The sequence below is a fragment of the Ictidomys tridecemlineatus genome, chromosome 15 (genome assembly GCF_052094955.1).
Source record: "Ictidomys tridecemlineatus isolate mIctTri1 chromosome 15, mIctTri1.hap1, whole genome shotgun sequence".
NCBI classification, from domain to species: Eukaryota; Metazoa; Chordata; class Mammalia; order Rodentia; family Sciuridae; genus Ictidomys; species Ictidomys tridecemlineatus.
In genome coordinates, this window is record NC_135491.1 from 16217688 (window position 1) to 16235477 (window position 17790).

The window sequence follows — 17790 nt, forward strand, 5'->3', positions numbered from 1 at the left end:
TGTTCAATCCCTGGCACCCCAAAAACAAACAACAACAACAAAAACTTGTTAGAGCACAAAAGATAACACAACCAGACTCTATTATGAAAATATGCTCTTATACATTGCTGGTGGGATTGCAAATTGGTGCAACCACTCTGGAAAGCAGTATGGAGATTCTCAGAAAACTTGCAGTGGAACCACCATTTGACCCAGTTGTCCTACACACCATGGCATACACCCAAAGGACTTAGAATCAGCATACTATAGTGACACAGCCACATCAATGTTATAGCAGCTCAATTCATAATAGCACAGCTAGGGAACCAATCCAAGTGCCCTTCAACAGATGCGTGGATAAAGAAAATGTATATATGGGGCTGGGGTTGTGGCTCAGTGGTAGAGCACTTACGTAGCATGTGTGAGGCACTGGATTTGATTCTCAGCACCACATAAAAAACTAAATAAAGGTATTGTGTCCATCTACAACTAATATTTTTTGAAAAAGAAAGGAAATGTACATATACACAATGGAATATTACTCAGCCATAAAGAAACATGAAATTATGGCATTTGCTTGAAAATGCCAACTATGAACAAACCTCTGAAACTGAGCAAAAATAAATCTCTCTGGGCTGGGGTTGTGGCTCAGGGAAGCTTATTTGGCTTGCACATGTGAAGCACTGGGTTCAATCTTCAGCCACATAAAAATAAATAAAAGGTATTGTGTCCATCTACAACTAAAAAAAATATTAATAAATTTTTCTTTGTGTAAGGAGAAGGGACATACTAAAAATGTTTAATAGAGGCTATCTCCAGGCATAAGAAATGGGAAGAAGGAAACATGTCACTATGTTGACTTTTGCATTTACAAACATATGCATATATCCATTCCTATGTGTAATATATTTTTAAAAATAAAAGTTTTTGGAAAGAAAAGTTATTTGAACCTAAAGGACTTCAGAAAAGTGATACTAAATTTACAAAAAAAAATAGTCTTTTAAGTCATTAGGGAATAAAATGGGTGGATGAGATTCTATTCACAAAAGCAACTAAAATATCAAATACAATTAGAGTTTTGGAATAAACTACCACTTCTGGTAGTAGATAAAAGGATTAAAAAGTAGTTAAATTTTTGGAGAATATAACTAAGGATGCAGAAGAATGAAACACTTCTATACTATTTTTTTAACTGTGTGCATTGTTACTTTTATTTTGAAACAAAGCAAATGTGTGTGTGTGTGTGTGTGTGTGTGCGCGCGCGAGCACACATTACCTTGAGTCTTAGAAGAAATATGCAAGATCTTTAAAAAGAAAGCAACAAACTCCCTGAAGGAAAATAATATTACCAATTCTTTTTTAGAATTTAGAGACGATTTAAAGTTCCTGATGTATTTAGAACATACACACATAAAAGTATCAAAAATATCCCCTTTGCGCCACGTATGGTGGCCCATGCCTATAATCCCAGCGTTACAGAAGTAGGAGGATCATAAGTTCGAAGCCAGCCCCAGCAACTTAGAAAGACCCTGTCTCAAAATAAGAAGTAAAAAATAAAAAAAGGCTGGTTCAATCCCCAGTTACCCACGCCCTGCCCCCCCCCCAAAAAAATCCCCTCTGCAAAATACAGGAATATTTAGTAAACTCTTACACCCATTGCTATCCCTATTTTTTTAAATTTTTTAATATTTATTTTTTAGTTATCGGCAGACACAACATCTTTGATTGTATGTGGTGCTGAGGATCGAACCCGGGCCACATGCATGCCAGGCGAGCGTGCTACCGCTTGAGCCACTTCCCCAGCCCTGCTATCCCTATTTTTAAAAAATATTAATTTTAGATTGTTTTTCTTTTTTTACATAGAAGCAAGTGCAAAGGCACAGGAGAAAAATTATAGTGGTCTTTAAAGTAGCAATAATGATGCAGTTCAACTGAGAAATCAACACGGTAGACAATGTCAGGGATATTTGACAGCCTTTTCTTTCTTTTTTTTTTTTTCAGTTGTAGATGGACACAATACCTTTATTTTATTGATTTTTATGTGGTGCCAAAGGTCAAACCCAGAGCCTCACCCGTGCTAGGAAAGCGCTCTACCACTGAGCTACATCTTTCAGAGTATTTATTGTGAACATTAGTGAACATGTGATAATAAGAAGTATTTTTAAAAATTTAGAAACAAAATTCTCAACTTTTGTTTAATAAGAGAAAGTTGAACATGAAAGTCCTCCATTTCTCAAAAGTTATCATTATAAATAATTTGATGCAATTTGATGGCTCTCTCCCAACATTTTTTTAATTTTTTTTTTTTTTAGTTGTAAGTGTATACAATACCTTTCTTCCTTCCTTCCTTCCTCCCTTTCTTTCTCTGAGGATCAAACCCAGTGCCTCACACGTGCTAGGCAAGCACTCTACCACTGGGCTACAACCCCAGCCCCTTTCCCAACATTTTTTTCATGTCTCTCTCTCTCTTTTTTAAATATTTATTTTTAGTTTTAGGTGGACACCATATCTTTATTTTATCTTTATGTTGGGTTGAGGATCAAACCCAGTGCCCCGCACCTGATCCCGTGGTGTGGCCAAAAAGCCAGGGATGTTTTCAGCTTTTTTTTTCTTTTAAAGAGAGAGAGAGAGAATTTTAATATTTACTTGTTAGTTTTCAGCAGACACAACATCTTTGTTTGTATGTGGTGCTGAGGATCGAACCTAGGCCGCACGCATGCCAGGCGAGCACGCCACCGCTTGAGCCACATCCCCAGCCCCTAATTATACATCTTACAGATATCAAATTCTATAGCCTGAAAACAGATTTCCTTTCATATGCCTATGCAACATTCAGAAATATAACACATAAAATTTGCAAAACAAAAACCCATAATGAGCGCGCTACCGCTTGAGCCACATCCCCAGCCCATGTTTTCAGCTTTGACTCTCAGCTCTAGTCTAAGCATTATTAGATGTCTCAGGACATTGAGTGGCCTGGGTACAGCAGGATAATGGCAGACTGTTGTTAGCACTGCAACTGTAGGGTAGCTGCAAAAAAAAAAAAAAATGTTTCTGTAACATTTTAGTGCACAAAGAAGCCTCTGACAACTCACAAGCCTTAAATAATTTTCAATGCCCCTAGAGTTTAAGTTCCTGATTTTGAGACCCTATAAAATAAGCTTTTGGAGCTAGTTCTGGTCACTTTTCCTTCATCAGAGTGCAGTGTCCCACCTGGCCCCAGCTTCACTTGATAATGTCTCTATTTTCTTTGTCTGTGGTTTTCTCCATCTCTAGTCACCCCTACTTGAGCATCCTTTGTTGATGCTGGTGGGTTGTGGCACATCCCCAGCTCTTTTTTTAATTTTTTTATTTTTTTGAGATAGGGCCTCATTAAGTTGTTGAAGGCCTCATTAAATTACTGAGGCTGTCTTCCAACTTGTGATTCTTTTGCCTTCAGCCTCCCAGTCACAGGGATTACAGGTTTGAGCCACTTTGTCTGGAGATGTTTTGATATCCTGGGACCATGCTGACACTGAAGAGACTGACCCTCCCAGGACTGGTCATTGGGAGACAGTAAACAACTCACCTCAAGCATACATTTCATATGCAAACCAATCCATCCAGAGCCCATAGCCCTAACTACTCACCCTGGGTCACTATCCACCTGCCCTAACCAGCCCAGGACCAGTTACCAGACAACTAAGAACAGCCCTCTGCCCTAGAGCCCACTAAAATTACTTGAATCAGCCAGTCCTAATTCTGCTTACCCTGCCTCACTCATTTGGTCCTGTGGAAACTTCGGTAAAGCCTCTTGCCCACTTTTCCCTCTCATTCTCTCTGTTCCTGCCTGATGCTAGTGCTTTCCTGGGTGGCTACATAGGACTTGCTGTGTCACTTGGCTTAAGGACCTGTGAGTAACAAACTTCTTCCTTCATGACGGTTGTTTTTTTTATTGTGTTATCAAACCTGATTAAAACTATAATTTTAATTATTAAAATCATCTTTGTTAGTATATATAAACCTGCTTTACTATTATATATTCTTTTTTTTTTTGTATCAGACATTGAACCCAGGGGTGCTTTCCCACTTGAGCTACATCCCCAGCCCCTTTATTTTATATTTTGAGGCAAATTCTTACTAAGTTGCTGAGGCTGGCCTTGAACTTGCAAACCTCCTACCTTTGCTTCCTGAGTTGCTGGAATTATAGGGGTGCATCACTGCAGTCAGACACCTACTTATGTTTTTTGTTTTTTAAAAATATTTATTCTTAAGTTTTAGGTGGAAACAATATCTTTATTTTACATTTATGTGATGCTGAGGATCAAACCCAGTGCCTCGTGCATGCTAGGCGAACACTCTTAACACTGAGCCACAACCCCAGGCCCCCCACTTGTGTTTTTCACAGCATGTGAGACCATTTGCCTTCCCATAATATTGCTAGTGTTGGGTTTTCAGATTTTAAGATATTTAAAAATATTTATTAATCTAATGGGAAGAGAGAGGGAGAGAAAGAGAGATATTGATATCACCAGCTGACCCAACTGGTGATATGACTGGGTTCAAAGAAGCTGGCTATATCAATAACTAAGAAAACAGCAAAGAAACCACACAGCACACAAATATAAATTTCTAAGAGAGGACCACTCGGCTCCGTGACCCCAAGAGTCAGCTCCAGCGCTGGAAGGAGCAAGAAAAGGCACATCCAAACCTTCTATTTATTGGAGAAAAGACATTCGAGAAAATTCCATCCAAATAAGGCAAGGGGATCAGGTTTCAGGGGGTTACCAATCCCCATTAGGTAACACCCAGGTAGGGCTTAAAGCAGGCTCCCTTGCGAGTGAGGGTAAAGGCCACTTGCCCTGTGCACTTTTTGCATGCATGCCAAACTGGTACCCCCATCGCTCCAGGCAGGGGAAGCAAGTTCAGCCCAGGGGCGACGGGTGGCTCCCCACAACTGAGATTCACGAAACTCACAGATTCTTTTCAGAATTGTGGATTTATATGTCAAGACGGGACGTGTCCAGAAAAGCTTCACAGAGAAGGCAGCATTTGCTGCCCTGTGACTTGATCTATCTGTGTAGCTAGTCCCAGGGAGGAAGTCAGAACTGGTTACCCTGTGCCTTATACACAGTAGGTGCTTAATAAATGTTTATCACGTTAAATGTTCGCTTGTGGATAGGGCTTTTGCTTAGACATAGAGAGATCAAGGCCCAGGCTGTAATCTGGGCTGCTGGCGCATCTCCTCTCCTGCTTGCAGGAACAATGCTCCCTAGGAATGAAGGCTGCAGAAGGAAGCCCCCCCCCCCACCGTGGAAATTATGGCTTCAGTGGAGACAACACCTCTAGAAACTCCCTCCAGATGGTCCTAGTAGAGTTTGGAAACACTGAACAGAAACCTCTTGGTAGAACCACTGGGCCTGAGAGTTTCCCCTTCCTAACAGGGGGGACAAGTTGTGGGAACGCATAGAAACTGGAGTGAGGTACAGGCGATGGACATGGGGTTCCCCTCGGTGGAATGGGCAGCCTGAGAAATAAAAGCTAAGAAAAATAGAATGATGAAAAAACCACAGGACGCAGAAAATAGTTTCAAAATCGGGAGCAAGATGGGCCGATCACACAGATGGAACTTCTATACTCTGGCAAAATGGAGCCCCCACTTGCTTTATTTATATCAGGGGACATCAAAGGCAGGGATAAGGTTTCAAGGGTGGAGTCTTGCTTCCTGGTGTCTTGCAGGCAGCAGGTCGATTGGCATCTTGGCAGGTCACACCCATCTCAGATGCTGTGTGGGATCTCTGGCCGAGCTTGAGGGGGAAGTTCACCTGCACCAGGCGATCAATCCCTGTGGGGGTGCCATGGGAGGTTCTCAACGCCTGACTTATCCCCTCATTAGGCTACTTCGTGCAACATAGCCCACACACAGCCCACAGACGGCTCATGACAGTAAGTGTGCAGTAAATTTTTTTAATATTTATTTTTTAGTTTGGGGTTGACACAATACCTTTATTTTTATGTGGTGCTGAGGATTGAACCCAGTGCATCATGCATGCTAGGCAAGCATTCTACCACTGAGCCACAACCTGAGCCTAGTATTCAATAAATTTTGGAGGGAGGAAAACTCTAGGTTTGAGGGCCTCTATAAAGGTAGAGAGAAATAAAAAGACATACCAGGAGAGGGCATGTCAGCTAATGATAAACCAAAATTAGTGTCACCAGCTGAATATGATGCACCCTCTTCCACCATCCATCTAGAATACTGGGAAGCCTCGGTGAGCCAGGCAAGTTCTTACTGCTTCTTCTACTTCAGCACTTCCATTCAAGGACCCTGCCCTTCCTCAAGAACCAGAGTAATTGCCCAAATCATGGGTGAACTAGAGCCCACTTGCTCTCTGTAAATATTACCCTACATTCCCCATTTTGTGAACTGGGGCCAGGAGATTAACACAGCAGATATGGCACGCTGGCTCTGATCAAGACATGTTATTCCAGTTTCTCTTTTTAATCCTCAAAGTAGCTGTCTAAGTATTGCTACTAGAAGTGTAAAATGGTATAATTGCTTTCAAAAACAAGTTCATAGTTTCTTATAAAATTAAGCACACACTTATCATTGACCCAGAAACCCTGCTGCTCGGTATCTACCCAGAAGAAATAAAATATGTCCATACAAAAATCTATATGGGGGCTGGGATTGTGGCTCAGTGGTAGAGTGCTTGCCGAGCATGTGTGAGGCACTGGGTTCGATTCTCAGCACCACGTACCAATAAATAAATCAAATTTAAAAATTCATCAACAACTAATAAAAGTTAAAAAAATCTGTATGGAACTGTTTATAGCAGTTTTATTAATAATAGCCACAAATAACAGTTAGCTGGTGAATGGGTAATCAAATTGTGATATAACCACATAATAGAGAAGTACTCAGAAATTTAAAAAAGGAACAAATTACTAATACATATAATAACATGAATAAATTCCAAAAGCATTATGCTGAGCAAAATAAATCAGCCACAATAGAGTGCATCATTGTGGGAGGCTAACCTTATGGGTGACTGAGTTACACTCCCCAGCTGGGTGCTGAGGTGCTCAGTCACAGAAATGGGTGTGTCTTGCTACAGCCCCATGGGTGAAGCTATGCTCACCTGTTCCTTTGTAATATAACCCCTTGCCCTGTTTAGGATAGAATCTTCCATGGAAGTGTCTTGTGTGTGTCCCCTCCTCTTACTGTGCCCTTGGGTATGGCCTACCCAGGTGTCAGTCAACCTGCTGACAGTGGACACCATGATGATATAGACTCAGCCCCCTGAAACCTGACCCCTTGCCTCATTTGAATAGCTTCTCCTCAATAAAAGGGGTCAGCGCTTGCTCTCGCGCTCTCTCTCTTTCTGCGGACCCTTAAGGTCAGAGGAGCCATCACAGCAACCCCAAAGAAAAAGGTATTCGTGTCTCTTCTGTGGTTATTTCGTGCAGCCCAGTTAGCCCAGTTTAACTAGAGTGACCCCTGAGCCTTTTAGTCCCAAGAACGGAAACCTGGCACATCATTTATGTTTCTGTTTTTGTGAAAGTCTAGAACTGATTATATTGTATTATCCATAGTGGCAGCAGATCAGTGGCTATTGGGGGAAGCAATATCAGTGGCTATTGAGGGATCAACAGGGAACACCATGAGAAAACTTTCTGAGGTGATGGAAATAATCTATATATGATGATTAGTCTCTGAGTTACATGGGGACATACCCTTGTCCAAAGTCATCAATTGGTACACTCAAGATTCATGTATTTCACTATGTGTAAATAGTACCTAAATTAAGCTGGGTGCTGTGGTGTACTCCTGTAATCCCAGTGGTTTGGTAGGCTGAGGCAGGAGGATTGCAAGCTTAAAGCAAGCCTTAGCAAGGCCCTGAGAAACTCAGCGAGACCCTGTCTCTATATAGAATATAAAAAAAGGGCTGAGGATGTGGCTCAGTGGTTAAGTGCCCCTAGTACAAAAAGAAAAGAAAAGAAGTACCTAAAAATTAGAAAAAAAAATGTGTAAACAGAAACATAAAGAAAAAAACGCACTTTAAAAAATTTGTGTGGTATTGGGATATACTTACTTTAGAGGAAAGGAAAGAAGATCAAAGAAGGTATTATTTTTCTTTTTTCCCCCAATATCATCTGTTACATGAAACTGACAAAAAGAAGTGTCAAGAAGTGTACATGATTTAAACTGGTATGAAAGGGAGCCAAGATAAGCATCATGAAGTTGCAGAGGGCCTGGAAAGTCATCCTGAAAGGATCCCACATTCCCAGTGAGATTCCTGCTTTCCCTACCTCACCTTGGGTTAAATCAGAGTCCTGGGAGAAAACAGCTATGTCCCTGCATGTGGAGAAGACGCCAGAACAGTGCAGAGAAAGAATCCATGATTAGGTGATGTGGGCTGTGGAATGCTCACGTAAGTCACCTAAGAGCTCTGGAGTTTATTCCAGAGAAGCTCTAGGAGGTGGTGGGAGTAGGAAAAAGATGTATGATGAGAAGTGTGTTGAGTTGTGTCATGAGGGTGAGGAAGAGTAAAAATTCAGATCACCTTATGTTCTCTGCCATGGATGCCTCAGGGAATGAAAGTTGCTGAAATATTTTGGTTTTCTGCCTGTTTTATACTAAGGCACACATCATCTAAATCTCTCTGAAACATGGACATTGTTTTGTTGTTGTTGTTATTTGTTTGCTTTTTTAAGTTAATATTTTAGGTAGATGGACACAATACCTTTATTTTTTTTAAAATATGTTTTTAGTTGTTGATGACCTTTATTTTATTATTTATATGTGGGGCTGAGAATCGAACCCAGTGCCTCACACATGCTAGGCAAGCGCTCTACCACTGAGCCCCAGCCCCAGCCTCTGGACATTGTTTTTTGTACTAGGGATTGAACCTCGGAGTGTTTTACACTGAGCTATATCCCCAGGCCTTTTTATTTTTTTATTTTGAGACAAGTGTCATTAAGTTTCCAGGGCTGGCCTTGAACTTGTGATACTCCTGCCTCAGTCTCTAGAGTTGCTGGGATTATAGGTATGCAGTGCCATGCCTGGCTCCTGAAATATTTTAAAGCAAATCCAGGGTTAGCATTTCATCTTTAAATATTCTAGTTTAATATATATCTTCAAAACACTTATTTACAGCTGCGTGTGGTGGCACATGCCTAAATCTCAGTGGCTTGTGAGGCTGAGGCAGGAGGATTGCAAGTTCAAAGCCAGCCTCAGCAACTTAGTGATGCCCTACGCAACCTAGTGAGACCCTGTCTCTAAACAAAATATAAAAAAGGCTGGGGATGTGGCTCAGTGGTTAAGAGCCCCTGAGTCAATCCACAGTACAAAAACAAAACAATTATTTACAAAATTTTTTGAAAAAAATTTTTTTGAAGTAAAATTCAGACAATATAAAATTCACTGTCTAGTCATATGTATCTTAGTTTGTGTAAATACACTTTATGGTGTTCAGCAGTAATGAAATTCCTCAATAATACACTTCTCAATGTATCCGCTGAAGTACTGTATATGTAATTTTAATTCAAGCTGAGAACTTGAAGACAAACATTCAAAATTAAATAGATGGAGCACTAAAATCTGAAAGAGGAAAGAAAAATAAAGCATAAATTATTAAATTAAAAAATAAATGTGTCCAAAGGTAGCAATATATCATAAAAACTTGTGTATTCTAGAGTAAGCCTTTGTGTGTATAAATCCTTGCTCTTCAATTGCTTTGTTATATTGAGCAAAATCTTCCAGTGCTTTTTCTGATCTTAGTTTCTATGTTTTAAAATGAGTAATTCTGCTTATATATATTTTAAAAATTAAATGGCATAATCCATTGTAATAATTGAAGTAAAATATTATACCCAGACTTGCACAGAATAATTATTCAAAAAGCTATTTTTTTAAAAAAGTGTTACACTATTTCAATAGAAGAGTGTGTTGAATTATTGGGTGGAAAGAGAAAGACTCTACGACTTGGAAAGAAATGTTTTTCAGCTTCATGATGTTTAGAAGATGCAACTAAAGCAGACATATAGTCTAAAAATACAAGGGCTTTTTTGAAAAGATATTGCAAGAAAATGTTAATAAAAAGATTCAAGTATAGAAATATTAACATTAGACATTTAATATATAAAAAACAAAAAGGGATTCAAAGTCTCTCCCACTAAGTGGAAAGAAAAATAAATGAGAAAACAAAAGGCAGGAAAGAGAAAAAAAGAAAAAAGGATTCTTCACCATGAAGGTAGAACAGTTTAAAAATATCATAAATAAATAAATAAGCTAGGCATAAATATCCTAATAAGAGAAGATCTCCTAGTATTGAATGGATGTTATTTTTTTTCTTTTGATAATGCTATGGTTATGTAAGCTGTTAACATTTGGGGGAAGATGTTAACACAAATTCTTTATGCTGAGGTCGGGTAAGTAGCTCAGTGGTGGGGTGCTTGACTAGTTCGTGCCAGGCCATGGTTCAATTCCAAGCACTGAAAATAAAGGGGGAAAATGAACAAATAAATTATCTGGATTACTTTTGCAAAATTCAGGGTAGTTCAGAGTAAAAAGTTGAGTACTTAAAAGACCAAGAAATAGGGCTTTTAATAAAACAAATGGGGCAGAATATCAGAATGCGTCTAATTTTTCTGCACAGAGAGATGTGGGAATTAAAAATGAAATAACTGAAATAAAAACAGTGTAGTAAGTGGGCTAGATGGAATATTAACTACAGCTTACAATGAATATGTTGAACTAGAAGATAGATATAAGGAGTTTGTTAGGATGCAGTGCAAATGACAAGTGAAGGGTGAGGAAGATTCTGAAAGTCCAGTGTATTCTCATTTCATAGAAATTCTAGACAAAGGGCCGCCCACAAAAAAGGAGAGGAAAACAAGCCAATTCCCTGCAGCTGTGTGTGTGTGTGTGTGTGTGTGTGTGTGTGTGTGTGTGTGTCCCGGGGCGGGGGTTGGATAAGTCAGGGTGGTCGCAGCTGCCTCTAAGCGCAACTGCGCTACTGGAACTGAGGTCGACTGTGTGGTACTTTAAAAGCCTGCAAACTGACTTTACTGACAATTTAATGAAATCAAAGTTCATTTGCTGTCTTCCCGCCCTCTCTTCCGGTATTACTGGTTAGGAACATGCTCCTGGGTTCAGTTTTGCAAAAGGGTTCTTCCTAAGGTATCTGTTTCATGCATTAATGTCTCTCCTATCCATTAATTTTATTGTTTATTATTGATTATCCCACTGATAACCAGACTGTGGTGTGCCAGATCGGGTCTCAATGTTCACGGCGTCGTTGCTTTTGAACCAGGCCGGAGGGCCTCCAGGGCCTGGTGCCAATCTCTGAGAAGATAGTAAACAGCACCAAGAGTAATTGCAATTCACCGGTGCGACATTGATGAAAGCGAATTAGGGAGAAAGCGTTTGTTCCAGTTCTTAGCAACAAGCGAATCTTATTGGCCAATGTGGAAGAACCTTTCCTTCTTGCGCACCTATTGGCTAAGAGTTCTGTCTATTTGAGAATAATTGGATCGTCACTTCCGCTTTTGCGTTACCGGGAAACGAACTTCCTGCCGATTAACAGCTGGAGGGTAGGCCAGTGTCTGAAGCCCGCCGCTCTGTTAAGCCACCAGGCGGCGCCAGGTAGGCAGAGGCCGTCTGGGCGGCTACACTCACTGTGGTTCCACAGCTTTGGGATGTTGTGGCCAGAGGCTTCCGCATGAGGGATCTTGGGGGACCCCGCGGTGGAGGCTCGTCGACTCCAACTTGCGCAGCTCGGAGGTCGCGAACTACCACCGCCGATTTGGGCTCAGAACCCAAATGGTAAACCTCCGGCTGCCGCCAGCCCCTCCCTCAGTCCGCCGGACTCCCGGGACATCTGGCTGGAGCTGATCCATGTAATTTCCTAATCTCTGACTCATAGGGCCTCTAGATCAAAGCTAAAGACGGGGATTTTTTATCCCCTGCCCATCGGGGGAAAAACACCCTTTTATTTTTTGGCAAGTGTTATTTTGCAGAACCCCCTGAGGAAGGAGGTGGCCGGCGGGTTCAGGTTTATTCAATTTCTTTTTATATTGTGTTTACAATAACATAGCGCCCCAAACTCTTTAAAAAATCCCATTCTTTTCCAGTTGTCTTAGAGGAATGCCTGTGGTAAAAGCAACGAATTACAGAGGATTAAGGATTTGTTATTGCTAATTGAACCAGTTTTTATTTTATTTTTTAAAATACTTTTATTTATTCATTTTTATGTGGTCCTGAGTATTGAACCCAGGGCCTCACGCTGAGCCTCAGCCCCTCTTTTTAACATTTTTATAAAGTCAGGTGTTCTTGTATGTCAATCTCAAATCCACTAGTGTCACCTGTACTACATACACTATTATGTATGAATGAGGACTTGTCACACTTGAATCTCTGATGTGCCTGTCAGCAACTGAATGTACCCACCAGGGTGCTTCCCATGTTTCTACCTCCCTAGAGACCATTTCTTTCCAGAGAATCACTTTTCAATAGAAATAAAATGTGAGTCATCAGTTTTCTTGCCTCAGCCTCCCAAGCAGCTGAGACAATAGGTGCTTATTGCTCCTGGCTTAATTAAAAACTTTCTAGCAGACAGTGATTGATTGATTGATTGATTGATTGATTGATTGATTGAATGTACTGGGGATTGAATCCAGGGATGCTTTACCACTGAATTATGTCTGCAGTCCTTTTTATTCTTTATTTTGAGACATGATCTCAATAAATTGATGAAGGTCTTGCTAAGTTACTGAGGCTGGCCTTGAACTTGCGTTTCTCCTGCCTTGGCCTCCCAAATCACAAATCACGAGAATTACAGGCCTGTACCACCATGCGTGGCTCTAGCAGACACTTTAGAGAAATTACAGGTGAAATTAATCTTAGTAATATGTTTGATTTAACCCAAAATGTTAACATAGTTCAAAATATTATCAATTCAATGTCATTAAAATAAAAGTATTAATGAGACGGTTTACATTACATTTACATTTTTCATTTCAGATTAGCTGTTTTTCTGCTCAGTAGCCACATGTGCAGATCTAAGACTGATATTTTTTTTTCTTTTGGTATAAATGCTCTTTTAGTATCTTGAAATAAAAATATTTGAAGATTTACAAAGAATCCCCTGCAGGCTTCAAGTCCCTTCTGCTGCTGCTTTACTCTTCAGTACTTTCCCCTAACCTGGTATTACACTAGTCCATAGTTGGAAATACAGATTCCCAGGCCCCACCGCAGGCTGGGGATTAAACTCGGGGGCACTGAACCACTGAGCCACATCCCAAGCCCATTTTTATACTTCTTCTTCTTTTTTTTTAAGACAGAGTGAGAGAGGAGAGAGAGAGAATTTTTAATATTTATTTTTTAGTTCTCGGCAGACACAACATCTTTGTTTGTATGTGGTACTGAGGATCGAACCCGGGCCGCACGCATGCCAGGGGAGCGCGCTACCACTTGAGCCACATCTCCAGCCCCAATTTTTTTTATACTTCTTTAAAGACAAATTCTGGGAGTGAGACCCAACAATATTTTAACAAGCCCTCCAGATGGGCCTGATGCACACCAAAATTTGACATGCACTGGATTAGATGATTTTTTTTTTTTTAGTTCATGCTAACATACTTGACACATGTGCTCATTGCCTGGCTCTTGAGGCACTTGGATTCTCTTGGAATCCCCAATTCCCAGTGAAGTTCCCTAATCCCTCCTACTGGAAGTTCATTTTCAGAGTCCCTGAACTACTACAACCAGCTTTGGTATTTGGTGAGTTCTGTGGTATGTGCCTATAACTGTGACACTGCAGGAGGAGTGGCCCAGGGTATAATTGCTGTCTACTGCTACAGACTACAGGTGGTATTCAGAAGGCAAAGGAGAAGCTGTGCTCTTGTTCTGAAGTGCTTCCCATTAAATGATGAGATGGACCCTTTCCATAGCTGTTTTTTACTTTATCTCCTTATAGACTTTACAGGGTAATATAGCTTTGTGTAAACAACCCTTCTGGGTGTTGCATATGTATATAAATATGTGAGCATGAAAAGTCTGCGTATATGAATATCGCCCCCCCCAGACATATGTATCATTTATTTGTCCATCCTTTCAAATCTGTGGTATTTAGTTTATTCTGCTTTATTTTCTGTCATTGTACTTCTCTTTTGTGAACACATATTAAATAATTTTTTTAAAAAATAGACAAATGTCCTTCCTTCCTTTCTCCCTCCCTCCTCCCTCCCTCCCTCTTACTTTGGAGCCTTCTTCATATTGGGGCTTCCTTGTAGAACCAGCAGGTTCCAGGACCTTCTGGAAAGCTCTGGCTCTGAATCTTTCTCATCTATGCTCTACCCTCTCTGGCCAGCTTCTGCTGGAGGAGCGGTTACTGGTGCCACCTTGTGGCTGTGAGTGATGGAAGCAGGAATGTAATTTCTTTACTGATTCCCAGTTTCACCCTGAAAACTAGATATGGGGAGGCAGCCACTGCCTCATTTGGGGGTTATTCCTGCTAAGGAGGGTGTAAGCCACCCGAGAAATTAGTTTCAAAGGGGAGCTCCTGATAGATTCAGCCCACACAGAAGCTGGAGCTGAACAACTAGAAAATGGCTTCCGTGGTTTATTTAAGGGGGTACCTCAAAGGCAGGGGTAAGGTTTCAAGGGTGGAGTGTTGTTTTGTGATTTCTTGCAGTCAACAGGTTGATTGGCATCTTGGCAGGTCACACTCATCTCAGGTGCTGTGTGGGATCTCTGGCAGAGCTGAGGGGGAAGTTCACCTGGGTCTGGTTGAAGCCAGATTTAAAGATAGGTAGTTAGTGTAGTTAGGTAAATTGGGTTTAATATCAAGTAAAATCGAAAATGTTGAGAATGGAGCCCAGGAAAGCAAAGCAGCACTTGGGACATTGAAATGTTAATGTTCCCAAGGCCCAGAGCCCATTGTAAAGAAATGTTAATGAAACAGCTGTGCTCGCTTAGGTAGCATGGCCCCTGCACAAGGATGACACAAATTCGTGAAGCGTTCCATATTTTTAAAACAAGGGAGAATTTTAAAGCAAGAAAACAAGAGGTAAAATTCAAAGGGGAAAGGATGAGTCTATGGGAAATTGTTCCATTACTCGGTATCACTTAGAGCTAATTTGTATTTGACCACACAGTGGTTCTATGTTTGTATTCCAGATAACAGATTACTCTTGTGGATAAAAAAAAAAAAAAAAAAAAAAAAAAACAAGGGAGAGAAATGAATTACAGTAGATGGGGTAGAGAGAGAAGATGGGAAGGGAGGGGAGGGGGGATAGTAGAGGATAGAAAAGGCAGCAGAATACAACAGTCACTAGTATGGCAATATGTAAAAACGTGGATGTGTAACCGATGTGATTCTGCAATCTGTATACGGGGTAAAAATGGGAGTTCATAACCCACTTGAATCAAATGTATGAATATGATATGTCAAGAGCTTTGTAATGTTTTGAACAACCCATAATTAAAAAAAAAAAAGAAAGAAAACGAAAGAAAGAAAGAAAGAAAAGAAACAGCTCCCAGCAAATCGGGAGAAACTAATCAGAAGCCGCTCCAGGCCCTTCCTGCCCAAGATTACTCCTCAGGCCCATCTGCCCCTCACCATTTGGGTCTCCTCACCTACATTCTATCACTGCAAGATAACAGAACAAAGGACAGGAACACTGACAGAAATGTGGGAAAGCTGAAAGAAGACCTTAGCTATAAAAGAGGGAAGACCTCCCCCCTTCCATGGATTCCACCTGTTGGGTCCCCTTCTTCCTCCAGGGAGAAGTCTTTTCTGCTATCCTTTAATAAAGCTTCTATTTTCCATTCTAAACTTGTCTCGTTGTGCTTCTCTGGTGTTATACTTCAGCATTGGGGAAGCAAGGACTCGTCAACGGTAACAAGGAGGTCTATCCTGGTGTGTGTGTGTGTGTGTGGTGGGGGGGCACGGGAAGTTCCCAAGACCAGATCTATTCCCTTAATGGCTGCTATGTGCAACACAGTCCACACACAGCCCAAGGACACCTCTCAACACCTAGAGGTCCCACATCCTTGGATTTAAACCCTGTGTTCATTTTCCTTACTTCCCTCTCCAGGGCCTATTGCCTGTGTTGTTGACACCCCATTTATCCACTTGTATTCATCACTTGCTGATGCTATCTATGCTGCCCTCTTGCTGTGTACAGGACAGGAAAGGCTCCCCACTTAACTTTCTTGTGTTTGTTTGCCAACTCCAGGGCTGTCTGATGCCTTCTTACTACATCTGCTTATGCCCCCACCTCTCTAAGGACTATTTCTATAGAATGACTTTATGCCAAACTCCTCAATCCCATAAGCTCCCCCATCACCAACCTCATCTGGTTATTTCTTATTCTTTCTTTTCTTTTTTTTTTTTTTTTGGTACTGGGGATTGAACCCAGGGGCACTCTACCATTGAGCTACATCTCCACCCAGTGAGGAAGTTGCCCAGGCTGGCCTTGAACTTCTGATACTCCTGCCTCAGCTTTTGGAGTTATTGGAATTATAGGTGTGTGCTGCCATGCCAGGCTCTGTCTTTATTTCCAAGTCAGGCTAAAAGTTTCTTTCTAGCCACCATTTGGCCTCATTCTATAAATCTTGGTTCAGTTTCAGTAATTGAAAATTAAATTTATTTTTTTTTAAAGAGAGAGAGAGAGAGAGAGAGAGAGAGAGAGAGAGAGAGAGAGAGAGAGAGAGAAACTTTTTAATATTTATTTTTTAGTTTTCACTGGACACAACATCTTTGTTTGTACATGGTGCTGAGGATCGAACCCAGGCTGCATGCATGCCAGGCAAGCACGCTACCGCTTGAGCCACATCCCCAGCCCCAAATTAAATTTATTTTTAATGATTTCTTTGATTTATTGGTAATTTAGTTTAACTCCCCTCTTCAGAGTTCCTGAGATTCAGAAGTTTTTTCTTCCCTTTTTGTGATGATTTTTATTTAAACTTTTGTTTATTCAAACTAGAAATTTCTTCTTTAGATGTATATGGAATTTAATAACTTTTAGCTTTTCTTTTGGCACTAATTTTAGGGTGTTATCTCTGGGCTTTATACTATAGGTTTAGATCTGAAGTATATTTATTCACTAATGTTTCTCAGGTCAATTTCTCTGTCTCATCAGTGACATAGTGGCTTTTAATTCCAAAGTTTTTGGTTCCAATTTTCTTCCTTTTTACTGATTTTTTAATCTGATATGTTAAGTTTTTTTTTGTTTTTGTATTGGGGTACTGGGGATTAAACTCGGGGGCACTGAACCACTGAGCCACATCCCCAGCCCATTTTTATACTTCTTTAAAGACAGGGTCTCAAGAAGTTACTTAGGGCCTCCCTAAGTTGCTGAGGCTAACTTTGAACTTGCAAGTCTTCTGCCTCATCTTCCTGAGCTGCCCAGCCTGCTATGTTAATTTTAACCAGATATGTGGTCCAGATGAACATAACTAGATTTTTTTTCCTGCATTGGTGATTAAAATATAGATAAATTGTCACATGTCAACCCAGATAAGAATACAGGAAATAGAACTCCTCAGAATATTTATCACAGGTGGCTCTGAGACAAGGCAAACTCAGTCCAGGATGTTATCTTTGTACCTGGTACATAGTGGTCAGTAAATACTGTCTTTGATTTAAATGAGTGCAGCTATAAATGTTTTCTTAGGTGTTTTGTTGATGTGTATTCATTCCTGTGGAATTTAAGAGATACTGCCCGCTTCCCTGCTTGTTCTGTTTTTCCAGACTCCCATTATCATCTGACCCATTCTTGTATTATGCTTAATTTATTACAATACTCTGTCAGCCTGGATCT

The 17790-nt window shown here is 40.6% G+C and overlaps 1 long non-coding RNA gene and 1 pseudogene across 1 annotated transcript; one reads left to right on the top strand and one right to left on the bottom strand.

The window, feature by feature from the left end:
• Positions 1-5542: 5542 nt before the first annotated feature.
• LOC144371036 (uncharacterized) lies at positions 5543-11854 on the bottom strand. The gene is made up of 2 exons (XR_013431199.1): positions 11642-11854; positions 5543-5803 (listed from the first exon to the last, which is right to left on the bottom strand). It is a non-coding gene; the product is annotated as an uncharacterized LOC144371036 (long non-coding RNA).
• Positions 11855-14791: 2937 nt separating this feature from the next.
• Positions 14792-14996, top strand: LOC120888183 (U6 spliceosomal RNA; annotated as a pseudogene).
• The last annotated feature ends 2794 nt before the right edge of the window (positions 14997-17790 follow it).